Raw genomic sequence first — 17,657 nt, forward strand, 5'->3', positions numbered from 1 at the left:
CATCACAATTGAAGGATGGAGAGTGGAAACAAACAAACAAAAAAAAAGAGACAGGGCACCAGAGCCACAGCCAGCCCATTTTATCTGATGGAGAGAGGTGAACAAATGGAGGGATTAGCTTCCATGGGATGAAAGCAGCTGCTCGTCTTCCGTCTCCATTCCCCTCCCCTCCCCTCCTCTCCTCATCTCTCCATCCGCCCACACATCCAACACCGTGGTCTCCCCTCGCAACCAGAGACATGCTCTATATGTTGCAGCTGATCTACTATCGCCAGCTGCGCTCCACCCCGTACCTAAAGCAGTTTCACAGCGAGCACAAAAAGCGGGGTTTTTTTGCTGCACATGGGGGAAAGAAAGGCGCCAAAAAAAACGGTGTCACAGCGAGGGGTTGGGAGTTGTAGCAAAGTGTACTTCCCCTGTGGCTCCCTCGAAGCACCCACCCTTCCTGATTATGTCACCTAGACACCAACACAACACACATCCACTCCTCCACGGCAACAACACACTCGCAAACCAAAACCATTCCTTCATAACTTCTGGAGTAGCCCGAAGAGGAAATGTGCACTCTTACCTGGTGACAACAGCACACCTTCAGCTCCAAATCTGCTCGCCCTGATGAGGAGGCGCGCTCATCTGGAGTAGGAGAAGGGAGTCTCGGAGAGAGAGAGAGGGAGAGAGAGAGAGAGAGAGATAGTGAGTATGTGTGTTGTGTGTGTAAGGCTGGGAGAGAAAGAGAGGGAGAGAGAGAGGGAGAGAGAAGGAGGGAAAGTGAGAGGTGGAGCCTGGTTCGGAGGAGAGAGGGAGGAGGAGAGAAAGAGGGCTGGGTGATGACTCTGTCTGCCGTCTATATAGCCAGTCTTGTGTGAGCAGTGTGGGATGGCGCTAGATCATCTCCCGTTCAAATACACGCGGCAGATACACCTCGTGCGAGGCTGGGAGAAAGAAACTCAGGGGCAGAGAACGGAGGGAGGAGGAGGAGGAGGAGGAGGAGGTGTGAAAGAAACAGGAGAGACTCTGGCTTGTTTAAGCCCAGCATCGTCACGCGGCAGTTCCTAGGAATCCCTCCAGTAAGAGGGGCACTGCATCACTGAGTCCTTGGCTGTGATTGGCTGGATAGTGGGGAGACGACGAGGATGGTGGGCAACGCTGTGTAACCTAAGATGACCCTTTCAACACATATTAACATGCCCCGTCTGTGTTCTTTAGCCCCTGTGGGCAACAGTCACCTACAAGGACGCTTCAAAAAAAATCCCCTCCCCGAGGGTCTTGGGATCCATGGGAACACGTCTGTGTGTGTATATAAGTTCATAGTAAGCCATGACCTGCACTTGCACATGAACACACACACACACACACAATCTTTCAAGAACTTGTCCATGAAGGGAAGATGATTTCCCTAGAGGAAGGCTGAGCCTGTCAATAGAAAAGCCGCACAAACACCTGCAAGGACAATCTTTCATTAGAGTGATTGAATATGTTGTCACGCTGACCTCAAAACCCATGAAGAAGTTGTACAGAGATTGATATTTTAAAACACGATTTTAAGATGTGTGTCCTCGGCACAGAGCATAGTCATTTTTTTCTGTTTAAGCGAGAAAAAACATACAGTATAATGAAATCTGCAGCAGCAATGAATTAGATATATTAACTTCAATTATTTAGAAATTCACTGATGTAAATTCAGCTCTGTAATTTAACACAACTGATGCTGTATGCCTGAGTTGTGCATCTGGGATGTTTTTAAATCATCATGTAAAAAAAAACCTCTCAGTCTTATATTAACGCTTCAAATTCAAAGGAGGAAATATGCCAGCAGAGTGATCATGTGACACAGGATTTCATGAATATGGAAAGGGGCTGATAACGCCTTCTTTTTTTTTTGCTGCCTCAGGTAGCAAACAAGGTTTTCCTTTGGCTGCGTGGCATGAATAAAAACGGTGCCCAGCTGCACTCAAAGGTCAGACAGAAACTCAGGCAGGAGAATGAATAGAGCTTTTTGTCTTATGCTTTCCCATAAAACACTGGGAAGTCAACATGAGGTGTTGCTCCGGAGGCGCTATGAGGCTCCAGAAGCAACACGACAATGTATTTTAATCACTAATCAGAAAAAAAATCCACTTAATTTAAAATGTTACCAGGCATTCTGAGGATTTTCTGTTTATATATGCATGTTCAATTTATTAGAAAGTGAGGTGTAAGAGATTGTCACTTGGTTCAATAATGTTATCTTGTAGTATTTTAATAGCTAAATAATATATGGTAATATATTCATATAGAATACGAACATGTTAACATAATATTATGCAGTTGAACTTAAACTCTGTTTAAATATTCAGCCTGTAGGGTACATGTTGCATTGTTAATCATATCTACACATCCCAGAGCTCAGCGCCAAAGCATCATTTCAGTGCATCAGTTGTGAACGATCACTGGCTACCAATTAAAAGTAGACGTAAAAGTACAAATTCAGTTTTCACAACTAATATTTAATACTAACTCCAGGCCTGAATAAGCATTGGGAGAGATAAAAGTGATGCTTCTATACATTCTTGTCTTGGGTTTAAAAGAAAGGACAACACTGAATACACATTTCTATTCATTAAGATGATATATGATCTGATATATTCCTTCCTTGTCATGTCATTGTTATTATGAAATCAGTCTGCTGAAAACTCCTCCAAAAACCAAGAAAAGACAGTCTGACTGTTTCTACTGGTGAGTCACCTACTGTAGCACCCTGTGGTGATCTCTTTTTATCCAGCACTTAAAGGTCAGCCTCCTCTCCAGCGAGCTTTGGTTTTTATTACAAGAATCCAATAATCAATAGGCCATTTATAGTAACAAAACATTTTCAGTGTGAGCATATTTTGGGCCTGGACTTGAAAACGTTATGGTTTTTAAAGCCAATACATGCACCGCTATTCATAGACTCTGCTTTAATACTCATGTTAATGTGATTATCAGGTTGGATAACAGTTAAAACCAAAGTGCAAAGATGTAATTTTGATTGCACTGAAATCCTCAACTTTTCCATGTGAGTAGTAGGTTGCTTTGGTGGAGCAATGTTTACTTTTAACAAAAGGCTCAGAATATCAGTCTAACCCTGCCAAAGTAAAACCTTTTGTCCTTGCGTGTCCCCAGCCAAGGCTCTGGCTATGGGTTGTAAAGTGATTACTGCCCTTAATGGCCGTTTGTCTTGATAAGGGAGAGCTTATTGGTTCTGGAGGGGCTCCACTGGCACAGTGACCCTGTCACAGCAGGAACACCAGCTGTATCCTCCCCGGTCCTGTTCAGAAATAGCTTGGCCTGAGTCGTGGCCCTGGCCTTGTCCCAGTCAGCAGTCCCCAGCAGACAGGCGGCAGGCCAGACTCCAGCAGCCCGGCTCAGAGAGCTCCCATCCTGGAGGACAGAGGTGTCTCCAAGTCCCAGAAATGACGGGGGGAAGGCAAATATCACCAACCCCTCTCTGTAAAACCAGTGTCCTCTGTCACAGAGTCTCTCATCTACTGGACTCAGTGCAAAATCAAAGTGACAATATTAATCATGTGATGAGGAAAATAATTAGAGGGGCAATAAAGAACTGAGCAAGTCCCCCCCACCCCATCTCCCAACGTACAGCAGATAACTGATCGCTGCTTGGCTCGGTGAGTGATGAAAGGGTGTCGGGCTGGTTTTGAATGTGGCCACCGGCAGCCAATTTCTTCATAGACACCAGGGATCTTGTAGCCGTTACAACATAGGTGCCAATCAATAGAATCCATCTTGTCAGTGTGATCACTTCAACATCAATAATAATAACTTGGGGGGAAAAAAAACAAATTGTCGCCCTTACTGTAAATGCCATTCAAAAGAATAAATAACTAGCAACTTTAAAGGACCAGTGTGTAAGATTTATGGGGATTTACTGGCAGAAATGGAATATAATATTCATCAGTATGTTTTCATTAGTGTATAATCACCTGAAAATAAGATTTGTTGATGTATTTTCGTTGAATGAGAATGAGCCCTTTATATCTACATAGGAAGCGGGTCCTCTTCCACAGAGGCCGCCATGTTGCACCGCCATTTTTCTACAGTAGCCCAAAACAGACAAACCAAACGCTTGCTCTAGAGAGGGCCTTTTGTGTTTTTTGCATTTTTTGGATTTTTTGCAAGTTTTGCGGCCACCGTAGGTTCTCCTACACGCTTGAAAGGGGAGAGTGAGGGGAGGGGTTATCAGTTGGTTGCAGTCTGCAACCTCACCACTAGATGCCACTAAATCCTACACACTGGTCCTTTAAGTACCCAGGCTAATAAGTAAAGCACTAAAAACCATCTGGAGATATCCATCCTATTTAATCTAATAAACCAATCAAACTGCTCTTTTCAACGTACCGAAGCGAAAACACTCCTGCTGTCAGTTTCTCCCAGTCGACATTACTCCCTCACAAGGCCGTTGATTGTTTTCATGCTTGAGACACATCCGGCCGTGTGGATCAAAACCCGCTTTGGTCAAATCAGCTCTCTGCCCATGTGTCTCATAGAGGGAGAGGCTTGCCCTGCACTCACTGTCTACGCATGGCGCCTCAGGAAGCCTGGTGTTTCTCTCTTGTTTACAGATCGACAGCATCTCAGGGAGAAGGCGGGCGACAGCCTGTGACAGACTGATGGATGATGTGACACTCATGCGCCCACTGTGTCATCCCCGCATCCACCTTCCCCCATCTTCCCCTCACTAACTCACCCACTCACACTCATCACCTGAGGGGAGGATAGAGGATTGTGTGCACGTGGTAACTAGGGTTTCCGTTAGAAAAAAAAACAAAAAAACTGGTGGCGGTTCACATGTCCTGGAAGATTTCAATGTCTCGGATCAAATGGGAGAAACTCCGGTCAAATATTATCTGTGTTTATCGAGCTTAAAAACAATTGACAGGCAGGCTATATAAAGAATGACATCATCAAGGCATGTAGCTTTATAAAATTAGGCTAGCCTACGTTTGTTGGGGCAACACATAAACACAAAAAGAATTTTTCAGTTTTATTTTACCTACATATTCTCAGATGAAATAAAACAGAATAAATACTATTTGTAAAAAAACAAAAAAATACATGTAGGCCTATCTGGCTCATAACATTTTAATTACGGTGAGCTGCAGCCGACTTGAAATCATATAATTTCCATTTGCTACAGGCCTCTTCTCAGATAAAATAAAAACTCTTTGAAAGCAAATGAAAAAATAACCATAATCTATTGCTGGCTCATATCATTTTACTTCTTCTTCTTCACTGCTTTTTTCACAGCAGTGAAGAGTGCAGCTGCCGACTTAAAATCAAAGGTGCCAAGTGTCTCTCCACAACTTGCAATGCGCATGAGCCTTGTGACCTCGTCCTCCCCGAGGCGACTTCACTGCGCTGTTTTGATTCAGTTCTGAGGAGAGAACCCTCTCTCTGCTGGCACACTGGAGACGGGGATCAAGCAGGCTACCTCGGCCGGTTTGGCCCACTCGGGACAGATTTTGCTGAAGTCCCTGATGAGGACTTCACAGACCATTGAGAAATTGAAGCCATAACCACAGAGGGCTATTACTGGATATTATGACCGGAAAGATTTAAATATGTCAGACCTCAACAGATTTTCCCAGTAAAAAACGGTAATTACCAGATGGTGGAAACCCAGGCGGTAACGCATGACAATCAACCTTAAAGTTGCCCCTTCCCCCTATATCACACATCTGTATGTGAGGAAGAGCCTGATGGGTAAATGGTGGGCCGCTGTCAGCTCGCCTGACCGTTAATGGCCAGATGACAAGACTAGACCCGCCGCCGATAATGATGCTCAGGAGCAGAGAAGAACAGACGAGATGGGTGACAAGCGGAGGTGACAGGACACGAGACGCAAAATTACACATCTCAAAATGTCATTGCAAAGAAAAGACGTAGTTGCCCATCAGGGTTGGAGAAAACTACCGCCAGTCAGCAAATGGACAACCGCTTGTCTGAAAGATCACTGACCGGTCACACTCTGAAGAAAATGTCACATGATAGTGATAGTGAATAATAAATCAGCAGGATGAGTCACATGGTAAAGGAATGAGAAAATGAAGAAAGTATAAGCAGATTTGAATGGACAAAAGAAAAAGAATTACGTTACAGTCAATATTTAATTTGAATTCATCCTTTGTGATGGAGTGACATGGCTAAAACTGGACATAATCAATGGACTTTTTTGATAAGGCATTCTGGGTAATAGGCCTGTTGAAATTCAAATTAAGAGCTTAAAGTCTCTCAGACATGTCTGCCAATTTCCCAGATCTGTAAAGCGAGTAAACAGCCCTAAGTAATGTTTTGTATGCTGTTGGACGGCCTAATCTTCTTATATTGATTTTACCTATACCCTGCCATCACTTAAATCCTCCAACCACATATTCGAGGAAAAAGACGGCAATTAGGGGACCGCTGGGCTCAGATTCAATATTGAATAACAAGAATTTCTTATGTAACATTTTCAGTCGCTCTTTCTGTGACTCTCAATCACAGAGAAGCAAGAGAGATCAATAGCGTTCGTCCAAAACACTCCATGATGTGGAACCAGCCCCTCTGAAGTTAATTACATTCGAACTTTTACATTTGCAGACATAAATCAGTTTGTTTGAAAAATGGCAGAATACTGAAAGCCGATGATTCATAGTCGGGTCTTTGAATCTGTAAAGCAGTTTGGAGTCTTTGATTAAGTGATTGCAATAATTTGAGGTGAAAAGGGAAACGAACAAAAGGTGCTTCTTACTGTCTTCTCCATTCTTCACTTCTCCTCTTGAACGATTACTGTCAGAGGTCATCAGTTACTTATTTCCCAGTAAATTAGGCTCATCTGGTTGATTTTTGAACGCAGCCAGATGTGGCTTGGCGGTAGCCCAAGCGGGAAGTCTTCCTCTTTTCTCTGCTTCCACAGTCAAAGTGGCCTCTGCTACGCAATAGGTCAATGAAGCTGCTGGTTTTGTTGACTTGCTAATCCACTCCTTCACAACTCCTCCGACCTCCTCCGCTTTTTCCTCCCCCATCTCCACCTGCTTTGTATTGTTTGTAGACTAGGGCTGGGCGATATATTGATAATATATCAATATCATGATATGAGATTAGATATCGTCTTAGATTTTGGATATCGTAAGTGTTGTCTTTTCTGTTTCTGAACTTAGCAGACTGTTCTAGCTGTTCTATTATCTGCCTTTACCCACTTAGTCATTATATTCACATTACTGATTGTGAAAGCACCAATAGTCATCCCTACAATGTTGTTGCAATATCAATATCGAGGTATTCGGTCAAATATATTTTGACGTTTTGTCCATATCACCCAGCCCTATTGTAGACACACTGGAAATCTCTTTCTGAGAGACAAAAAGTGAGAAAGCCTCAGAGGAACCTGTTTTTCAAGAATTCTGTATGACAACTTCATTGGTACTGGGCGAAACTCTATAATTGTTATGGGCAAAAACAACCTAATTTTAGGTCAGGAATAAACATATGAAGTCATATAATGTTCATAAACTGACTAAGACAGCAGTTTTGGCACTTAACTAATCCAGAAAGCATGAGGGGGATAAAATCCTGTCATGTTTTCCCACCACTGAGCCTGCTAATGGTTTCTATTGTTATGGTAAAATTGAGTTGAGGAGATTAGCTTAAAGCTGAGACATGGTGAGGTAATTTTCTAAATACACTGAGCGCATCGCTGACTAAATGGGAAGCCGCGATAACATCTAGCCTGTCACGTAAACACAGGGCAGCAGGTATCAAGGCTATAGTTTGTGACATGCAGTCGTTCATACTTAGTCATTGAGGAATTTTGATTTATTTTAAAGATAAAAGTACTGAGGTGATTTATAAGTCTGCAAATCTTAAACTCGTCAGATCTGATTGTGAACTTATAAAGAATATAAAATAGGTTACAAAGAATTCAGCTCAATACAAACACCTATAAGGAAATGTCCTTCACTTCCTCCTTCACCACAGCAACCCTCATCCTCTCAGGGGTCATCTGAGTAGGAGGTGAGCCACTTCCTCTTATCAGTCCATCCAGGCCTCCTACCAGGCTTATCGCCCAACTTGCCCCAGAGATGTTTGGGCCAGCCATGCACCAACACCTCCACACCAACACATGATAACGCATGTGATCGTATGATCATACATCGACCTGTCTGTCAGCCCATTCATTTTCAGGTGCTTGATAAATGGGGCTAGCATGTCTGCCTGAGAGCGCATGGTTTTCTTATAGGAGCCAAGATGGCTGCCTGTCTGCCTTCCAGTGACAGGACAGTCAACTCTACATATAGTGCCTTGAAGGTAAAATATAACCTAGGCATTGGATTCACTGATACGCAGCATTGTGGTTCAATCCCATGCCGAATGACCTATTATACAAGAGATCTTTACACTGCTCACCCAAGGGCAACAAATCACAACCGTACATGAAATAAATCAAAGCACATAGTGTGGATATTGTATGACATGTTTTAGATTATAAAAGGTGGTCCTTAAGTCTTAGAAAGATGCAATCTCATATCAACAAGGTTATTTTCAATGCATAAAGAAAAAAAACAGTATCTTTGTTAGAAGGTCTTACAGTTTATCTTCTAAAACATTTTTTCACCTGCTGAGGAAAGCTAATATCTTCTACTCTGCTGGACCAGTCTGGTCTGTTTCTATGCGTGTTGCATAGCTAACATTGTTCAAATCCACAGGATTTACTTTAAGTTAAAGATGACAAATGTCTGAGGTGGAAATGTGTATAAAATGCTACACAAGACATCTTTAAAAGGTGCAGAGAATTTAGTGGCATCTAGCAGATAGGATATAATATTCATAAGTATATTTTCATTGGTGTATAATCACCTGAAAATAAGACTTGTGTTTTCATTACCTTAGAATGAGCCCTTTATATCTACATAGGGAACAGGTCCTCTTCCAAGGAGCCCGCCATGTTGCACCGCCATGTTTCTACAGTAGGCCAGAACAGACAAACCAAACATTGGCTCTAGAGAGGGTGTTTTGTGTTCTTCACAGCCACCATAGATTCTCCTGCACGCTTGGAAGGGGAGGGGTATTCAGTTGGTTGAAATCTGCAACCTCACTGCTAGATGCCACTAAATCACACACCATCTTGATAATTGATTTCTCATTCAGGTAGTTTTCTAATTATAAAAGCCGAACAGTTCCAGATTTGAGGATTTACTATGTTTCCTTGTCTTGTGTGATAGCAAATCTTAATATATTTGGGTTTTGGACTGTTCATTTGGTTTATGGACCAAATTAATGATCTATTAATTAGGAAAATAATCTGCAGATTAATTGATCATCAAAACAATCAACAGTTGCAACCATAAATGTTGCTCAAAATATTTTTTAAGGAACATAAGTATAAATTTACAGTAAATATAAGTAGTTCAAGATCAATGCAACTGTAGGCATGTGTTTACTATGTCAGTGTAAATCTTGCTATATGATGACAATAAAATCTATATATTTCAATCAATGACTTAAATACTTATACTCTAACATTTTTAATTGAGAAGTTGCTTTTGTTTTCACTGTCAGTATCAGAGATCATGACAAATCTAAACCTTAATGGTAACTTTTTGTACTTCATGGCAGAGCACATGATACATTTCTGCAAATCTGACTGAAAACACTGCACCTCTGCTGGGTCCATTAACTCAGTATCAATGGCTCTTTGATCTGAACAGCTGAAGGGAGAAAGACAAGAGAAAAGAAGATTACAACAAACAAACTAATGGATACACTGATCATGCAAAGACCTGATTCCTTGTTATTGCCACAAGCTGATTTACTGATTGATTTTTTGACTTCTACTGTACAGTACATCCAGATGACCGATTTTTAAAACCTCCCCTCATTCTTCCAGGTCAGTGCCCTCCCACACTCCCTCTACTGGAAGCTAGCAATGCATCCACAGCACTGTTGCTTACATCCAAGGCTGCTTTTACCTCGAGTCAAGGTCCTGCCCTACACATCTAAACATGTGTCTTCTCTCCTATACTCATCTGATACCAACAGACCCTCTGCATATCATCCATTCTGCCAGATAAATCTTTATAGTCTTGGTTCATTCTTGTTTTTGCTGATTACAGAAGTGAAAGGTGTACTTAACTCTTATTACACTCACAGTAGATTAAAGCAGCAGTTAAACACCCAAAAGCCACTGTGCTTGGCGCCTTTGTTTACCCAGCCTGCCAAGGTTACAGCTAGATTCAATTTCTTAGCAATCTTTCCTCAAGTCAATTAGCAGAGATGACTGCAGGTAGGAGCGGCATGTATACCTGACAGCTACAAAGCAATGACTCTACTGAGCAAATTATTCTGTCACAGGCTTGGCTGATATCATATTGTTTCAAGCCAGAATTATTCAATATTTTCTCATTGTTTCACTGATGATTTACTATCATGTCGTTTCCCTCCAGTGGGCCTATTCTTAGTCCCGGTATCATCCTCGTCATGTGTTGGAGAGAGGGGGTTATTTTTAGTCAGATTGTCACGTGATGTCACTGCAAGTGGAGTCTCGCAGCTGTAGGCTACTGGTACGACATGTTACAGATCCACAGCTCCCAGCCTGGAACAAATGACTAGCATCCTGTGGGTCTCAGGAGTAACGTTCAGGGACATCATTTCAATAATTTATACACATTTATCCACATGTTTACCAAGGAAATTGGACACAGAGGTTTCCTTGTGTATGAATGGTGATGGAAAGGAAAAGACTGCCATGTTTCCAACAGATATTGGATTCATTTTGACAGCTTTCAGTGGGAAAAACAACTTTTTTTTTCTAAATGCACTTAAAGAATCGCTCAGTAAGACATATTGTTTGCCAGTGGTCTTTCTAGATGAGTAACTGCACTGATAAACTGTTATTAAATCTTTTTTTATTACTATTAAAAGGGATTATATTTGACTACAAAATTTCTCGGCCATAAAACAGTTTTACTTTGTCTTGCTCTGTAATTTTAATGTGGGAACAACCCACATGCTTGACTGAGAGTCATTCGGAAATAATGACAAGGAAAAAAAAGGTTAATGTAATTACTGATTCTTGGAGGATAGAGGACATTTTCTGGTTCAAAACTATTAGCCCTTCTATAAATTATGAATTAGTACAGTTTGTATGCTGCTTGAATGCAGATCACTTGAAGGTGTATGAATAATTCATTTATGCATTATGCCATTTAAGTAGCAAATGAATGCAAAAACCACTAAGAAGCAGGAGAAGGGCGCACTGAAACTTATTTACTTATGAAGATTATTCCCACTAGTGTTGCTGCAATCTCTTCTTTCATTTAAGCAGTCATTAACATAACAAAGACGTGTTATTAGCTGCATATTTCCAGGCAAACCGCAAGTCCAAAAGAAGAAGTGTAATTATAAAGTATCACTCTGCAATTGTGATGTTGCGGCATTGCGATGTTACCACCTGTGTTCCGAACGCACCGGCGCAAGACAATCAAGTTCTCATAAAGAATAAACGAGGTTTGTTGCAAAAGCAGATCCAGCCACACCTGTAAGGATCAGAGCTGATCTCGGGGGCCAGAACAATTAATCACAGGATGGTGAAGTAGAGATGACAGGAGCGGACGGACACCCTGTAATTTTCTTCGGCTGTATTATCTATAATTTAGCTCGTTACATAACACAAAGAGACTTCGATCATTACTGAAATGTACTAATTTACATACTTTTCTGCTACTTTTTGAAAAAAGGGAAGGTTTTACGCTGTAATTGTCGTCTCAGATCATCCACAGTCGTCATTCATGGTCAGCAAACTCTCTCTTCCGGACTCACCAACCTCCAAAAAGAAAACATATTCAATAGTTTCAAAGAGCAAAGGAAAATAAGAGGAGGTCAAGTTAGACCTAGAGGAAGAGCCATCATTCTGCCAAAAGGTTGTAATTAAAAAAAACTTTCTTTTCTGAAAGCGTCACAGCAGCTGCAACAAAGAAAATGGGAGGTCAGGCGTCATGTCAGCATCAGTTTACACTAATGGCTTTAAAAGGAAGAGCGGTCAAGTATTATAAGGGAAAAAGTGATTAGATTGACAATGACTGGAGCATTTACAATCTAATAAACTGACCGATTTATACGGCACTTTTACAACGCTGGGAAATTATGAGAAAAGTTACTAAAGCCGACATTATGACTTTCCTAAAGTCATTCCTTCACACAGGCTGCAGCCAACCCTGTGAAACTTCAACAACGACGACAACAAATCGAACCCTACAGGCCTACAAACACAATCAGTCAGAGTTTGCTGTGTCGGCATTGTTCCACCTGGCAGTTTTAAGAGATGTAATTAACCATGTGTGTCTGGTCTAACTCAGATAGACAAAACAACCCAAATATCAGAAAAACTGCAGCCGGGGGAGGTTAACAAGCTGCAACTACCACGGTTTGAGGCAGAAGCAAACGCAGAAGTAATTTAGAGTGCAATGCCACCGACGGCTGCTAGATCCTGGCTCCAATTCAAAAAGTGTCAACTTCAACAATTTTTTTTCAAACGAGTCATTATGGTTTCAATCGCTATGTTCAGGTCCTCTAATAAGTGTGCTTGTAGTCATTTTGGAAATTATTGCTCCTTTAATAAGATCTGAAGACTTATAGTAGCTTTGATGTCTGCCGTGTGGGCGTTGATTGACAGCTGTGATTGACAGTTCACCTCACCTGCTGTTCTCCTCCGGCGCCGGGACTCGCGCTGAGTCACACACACACTCCTTATTTGGAAGATCCTGGCTCCAAACAGAAAAGATGGTGCTGACCGTAAGCTGCAACTCTGGGCTTCAAAACGGCTTCAATGCAAACCGATGGCTGAAGCAGTTTGATTCAGATGCAGCAGTCGATTACAAACTTAAAAAATAATGTCAGTCTATACCCTGAAACTTACGGCAGAGAGAACAACACAACCAACGACTTAACAGTGTTATCCAAACATATTTGTAATAATCGTATGCATGTCAAAGGATTATTTTACCATCTGTGTCTACCAGAGAGGAAAAGCTAGCTTATAGCATATGCTGAAACCCGTTACATTAAGATGCTATACGTGAATGCAAGGGCTGACATCACGTCTACAGTAGAGATAACACAACACCACTTAACAAGCTGGCATGACACTTTTCCCAGCTGGTATGGCGACTATAGTCAGGAGGAAATTACATGCACAGGCTCCTGTTACAGTTAGCATCTCAGCTGGATGCAAGCTAGCTATTCTGTGATTTAAACATATATATAAAACACTGCATACCTTTCAATTAAACAGCTGTTCTGTTTATATTTTCATGTGTTTTCTTTACCCTGCTGGTAGTGCATCCCTCCACACAGCAGCTTCTGGACATTTTTCTCTTGTTTACCAGCAGACAGAAGTGACAAGGAGGCACCTTCACGCAGTACAAAGTCAAATGGAGAGCGATGAATTGTTTTCCCCTCTGGGGTGAACGGGACTTATTACGCTCTGTCTCTATAGTAGCTCTGAAACATCGAACATAGTCCTTGATTTTCTCTGATATTTCAAACAGAAATTGTGAGCTTGTTGAAAAAAGCGGTTGTGCAACTTTTAGCGGCTGTTCTGACAAAGGTAGTTATGATTGGCTGTTCGGTTCAGACGTGGGCTCGGAGTCTTTAAGGTTAATGTGAGGAGAGTTCACAAGATAGTGTCACGAGTTTCTTTCTGCTTTCTTTCTTCTAATACTATAGTGTTTGTGGAGCTATTGGAGGCAATACTAAATGAATCAGTAATAGCAGAAGTACAATATGTATTTCAAGTATTACTGCATGTTTCTGGAGTCATTTTCATTGTCAACACACCAACGGCAGTATGTTGTATCATTAGCTTTATCCACGGGATCCTGGACACATACAGCGCTGGATATACTGCAATATTAATACTGTATAATGCAATATAGTGCAGTAACATCAAAGTAAAGCCCCAAAAATGACACAGTCACAGTACAAAGTGGAACGCTGTTCTGTGCTTCAGATAAGAGGCGATATTACATTATGTCTGCTTAGCTTCTAGGACAACCATGGCATCAGCTCTAGAAGTCATTCACTACTGAAATAATGAAAACAGGCATGTGTCATTTCATCCCATTTTCCAGCACATAGGCTATCAACCCTTATTTTAAAAGAAAAACATACAGTAATATAAAAAAGAAATGAGAATTTAGTTAAGTCAAAAGGTGAACATGAATCTGCTGTGAAACTGACTCTCAGGTTAACAGTTTGACGATGCAGCCGACGGAAACGCGGACATGTTATTTATACAACCATTTAAATGAGTGGAAATTACAGGCTGTGCTGCCATGCGAGCATATTTTACCTGCACATTAACTCCTTAGCCTGATGAAGTGTATTGAAGGTGTCATTCAGTGGCCCGTAATCAACACAGAGACGCCAACGTCGAGAGACACAAATTAAGATTTCGGTGTAACTATGAAATCAGCTGGTGAGAAGTCATATTATGTGCTGCTAAACATCTAGTGTCAGGAGCAGCAGCACAATAATCACTCAGATTATCATTTTTTGAACATATTTCAAGTTTTAGAGCAGGTTACCGTATAATCATGTGTTTTAAATAAACCCCCAAAACTCACATATTCAGTCAGAGCGGGGAAGGCTGATTGCAGCTCATCAGCCTGTCAGCTGGAAGTGCAAAGTGAATGGAGCTTATGGTCAAGTGGCTTTCCGCACTGTCACGTTTTCTTCACACGACTGCAAATCAAACAGCTGTTGTTTCACTCTTGAGATCTGTTAAGTAGGGCTGGGTATCCATTGAACCTTATCAATTCTGATTCTGCTTATCGATTCCGGTTCTTGTCGATTCCCAGTTTCCATGTTTAGATGATAAAAATATCTTTATTCTTTTAAGCTTTTACTTTGACTCTCTAAAAACATATGATCAACAGTCAGTACACACGTTTTCTTGTGGATGCTGTGGTGTTTGACACTCCTCAGTTTTCTCTCTGGTCATATTTCTCTCTATTGCCAAAGAGAGCGGCGTGTCGGGGCTCTGTGTCTCTGGCTCTACTGGAGCTGTTAACGCTGGCTGATGACACACTCGGGCTAGGAGACTGCAAGACATCAAACACTGAACATTCTTTCAGATCAACGCCGTGTCGCCTTAAATGTTTGGTCAAATTTGATGTGCAACCTGACTTATAGCTAATTAGCTTCCCGCATACATCGTGCTTTGCCTTGTGGTTTTCTTTCATAAAGTGAAGCCACACTTTTGAACGTTTGCTGCGGTCCATCTTTCATTACTGTTGTGATGTTGGCTGTGCACGCTTGGTGCATGACGTACACAAGTCCTGGCAGATGTGTAGCATATGTTTGCAATAAGAACCGAAATTCTAGTTTTTTTTTTCAGTTCTTTGCATTTTGGATTTGGTTCTAATTTGAAACCAGTTTTCGATTCCCAACCTTACTGTTAAGTTGTGGAAAAGATGAGAGAAGGTGGATTATTTGGCACATCTCGGCCTGTTTACGGCCTCCATTCAGATATAGGATGAGAGCCTGAGAAGGGTTTATCATTTGAAAAGCAGATGAAGACCCACTGAGGCGAATGTGATATGTGTGTGGACCCGCTGCGGCGCGACACGTGACCGACCGCTCTCGCTACCCCTTCCCCTGCAGCTAGGTGCCATTGTACAATGCCATTACAGCTGAATCTCCTTCCCCATACACTCCAAGCTGAGCTTATCCTACAGATTTCACGTCCGTGCGGCCCTTGGATCCTATAGCTGTACGTCACAGCACACACTGCAAATCCTCTGGCTGCTTAACACGATTAAAAAGTAATGGAAGTTCCCGAGTGAATCTGCTGCCTCCTCTAAACAGTTAGAAAGTGAAGCACTCTTCTTTGTCAAGGCCAATATCGGCTGTGTGAGGTAAATGAACATCCTGCTGATGATTAAGTGACTGAGGCTGTACAGGACGGACACAGTAACATGGAAGAGCTGCTACTCTATGGACTATGCAAATTTGAAAGGTGATAAGAACGCCTGTGTCTCTAGGCCAAGGGGTGGTTTTCTAATTTCAGTAATACGCCTAATAGTATTAGCTGTTCTACATTTCCAACACCCGGCAAACACGGGCTCTTTATTTTCGGGGCTCCCAAGGCAGTTGAGTAAGAGCTCAGATAACATTTTCACACATCAATTGCTCCAGTTGCAAATAAAGCACCATATTAGCAGCAAATATCAAATTATGCCTCTCAATTACAGACTTTTTAATTAGGGGACAGTAAATGTGTTTTGGGAACACACAGATGTGCATCTGTTCTTTTCATTCTCTTTTCTTAGTGGGCTCAAGAAACTGCATTCGAACAGAAAACAAAGTCCCGATAGCAACATTTTAAAAGCATTTTTCAAAACCTGTGATTTTGAAAATGATTGTTTTTGTGAGCCTGGTGAAAAGTGGCCATGATATGTGCTTGGAGGGAGAATAATACTGATATCTGGAGTGAGAAAGAAAAGTGAAGAAAAGACAGTGAAAGCCCACAGAATGAGGCAAGGTCATCTGTGCTTCTGCACAATATTTGAAGGAAGATGATGTATTGTAAGAAAAAGAAAAACACAGCGTCAAATGAGTAGTTGGAGTGCTGTTGTTTGTCCCTCTGTCTAAAAGGTAATCACTGCAGCAATTCACTCTGGAGGTTTTTTAGATAACTCACAAGGAACATTTCTTTGTGTGTGTGTGTGAATGCAGAAACCATAGCGTTGATATTAAGCGTCATCTAGTCTCTTAGCTGCAAGCAAACACCGATCTCAGCACAGCACAGATCGGGCAAAGTGATAATAAATCTTGACCCAGGGGGATTAAGAGCCTAGAGGTGGATGTTGGGAGCAGAAGTAGGACTGATGTGATGCTATATGACCAGCAGTGTAGAGGAGTTGTAAGTGAGCAGAGAAACTGCAGAGAGAGTGAGTTGAGAGCAGCAGGCTCAGATGTCAGCTACACAGCAGATAAATATGAACTGAAGCAAGCTAAACTCTCAAAATGTCTTACGGCATGAATGTTATAGCTTGATTAGCAGATGACCATCAGTACATGGATATGAGCTTAAGGTTCGCAGTGAGTGTTGAAGCAGCGTAAACAGTAGAACACGAGCTCAGCAGTTTCGCAGTTCAATTATGATAAGAACACTAAAAAGGCAGCCAACTCGTAACCCTATTACTTGGAGGAAATATATTGTATATCTGATTACTATGTAGTCATGCGATGTAAATTTAAGCCATGTTGAGCTTCCCATGATGCCAAAATAATTAAGTGCAGAGACTGAATGCAAGGACAGTCAATTTTACATCCCTAAAAACAGTATTAGTATGGGAAATACAGGGTTTTAGATAAATAAAAATGCAGGTAATTGTGCAGACTATGATTATAGTCTAAATAAATACAGCATATTTAACCTATACAGTCCTGCTCCTTTGTTGCATATTTGAAATACCTAATTTATGTTTTTTATGCCCCAAAATACATGAAGTGGTCTATATGCAAGGGGGAAAATGCTTTAGAGGAAAGGTCTTCACACTTTTAAACATTTTTTGGATACAGGATGTTAAATTTTGTGGTATTTTTGTTCAGCTACACACATAGACTGAGTGGTTGACACT

General features: G+C 41.5%; 1 protein-coding gene across 10 annotated transcripts in view; it reads right to left on the minus strand.

Moving 5' to 3' along the window:
• The window catches only part of syt1a (synaptotagmin Ia), a 203,436-nt gene that overhangs the window by 184,742 nt on the left and 1,037 nt on the right, over positions 1 to 17,657 (minus strand). For 5 of the 10 annotated variants that reach the window (XM_044343567.1, XM_044343574.1, XM_044343573.1 and 2 more), the window contains one exon: positions 572 to 633. The exons of 3 other annotated variants lie outside the window; for them this stretch is intronic. The gene's annotated coding sequence lies outside the window, so the exon portion shown is untranslated. Of the gene's footprint in view, positions 1 to 571; positions 654 to 17,657 lie in introns of all 10 variants that reach the window. 2 more of the 10 variants (XM_044343571.1, XM_044343565.1) reach the window with 1 other exon arrangement.

Source organism: Thunnus albacares, chromosome 23 (assembly GCF_914725855.1).
Source record: "Thunnus albacares chromosome 23, fThuAlb1.1, whole genome shotgun sequence".
Lineage (NCBI taxonomy): Eukaryota > Metazoa > Chordata > Actinopteri > Scombriformes > Scombridae > Thunnus > Thunnus albacares.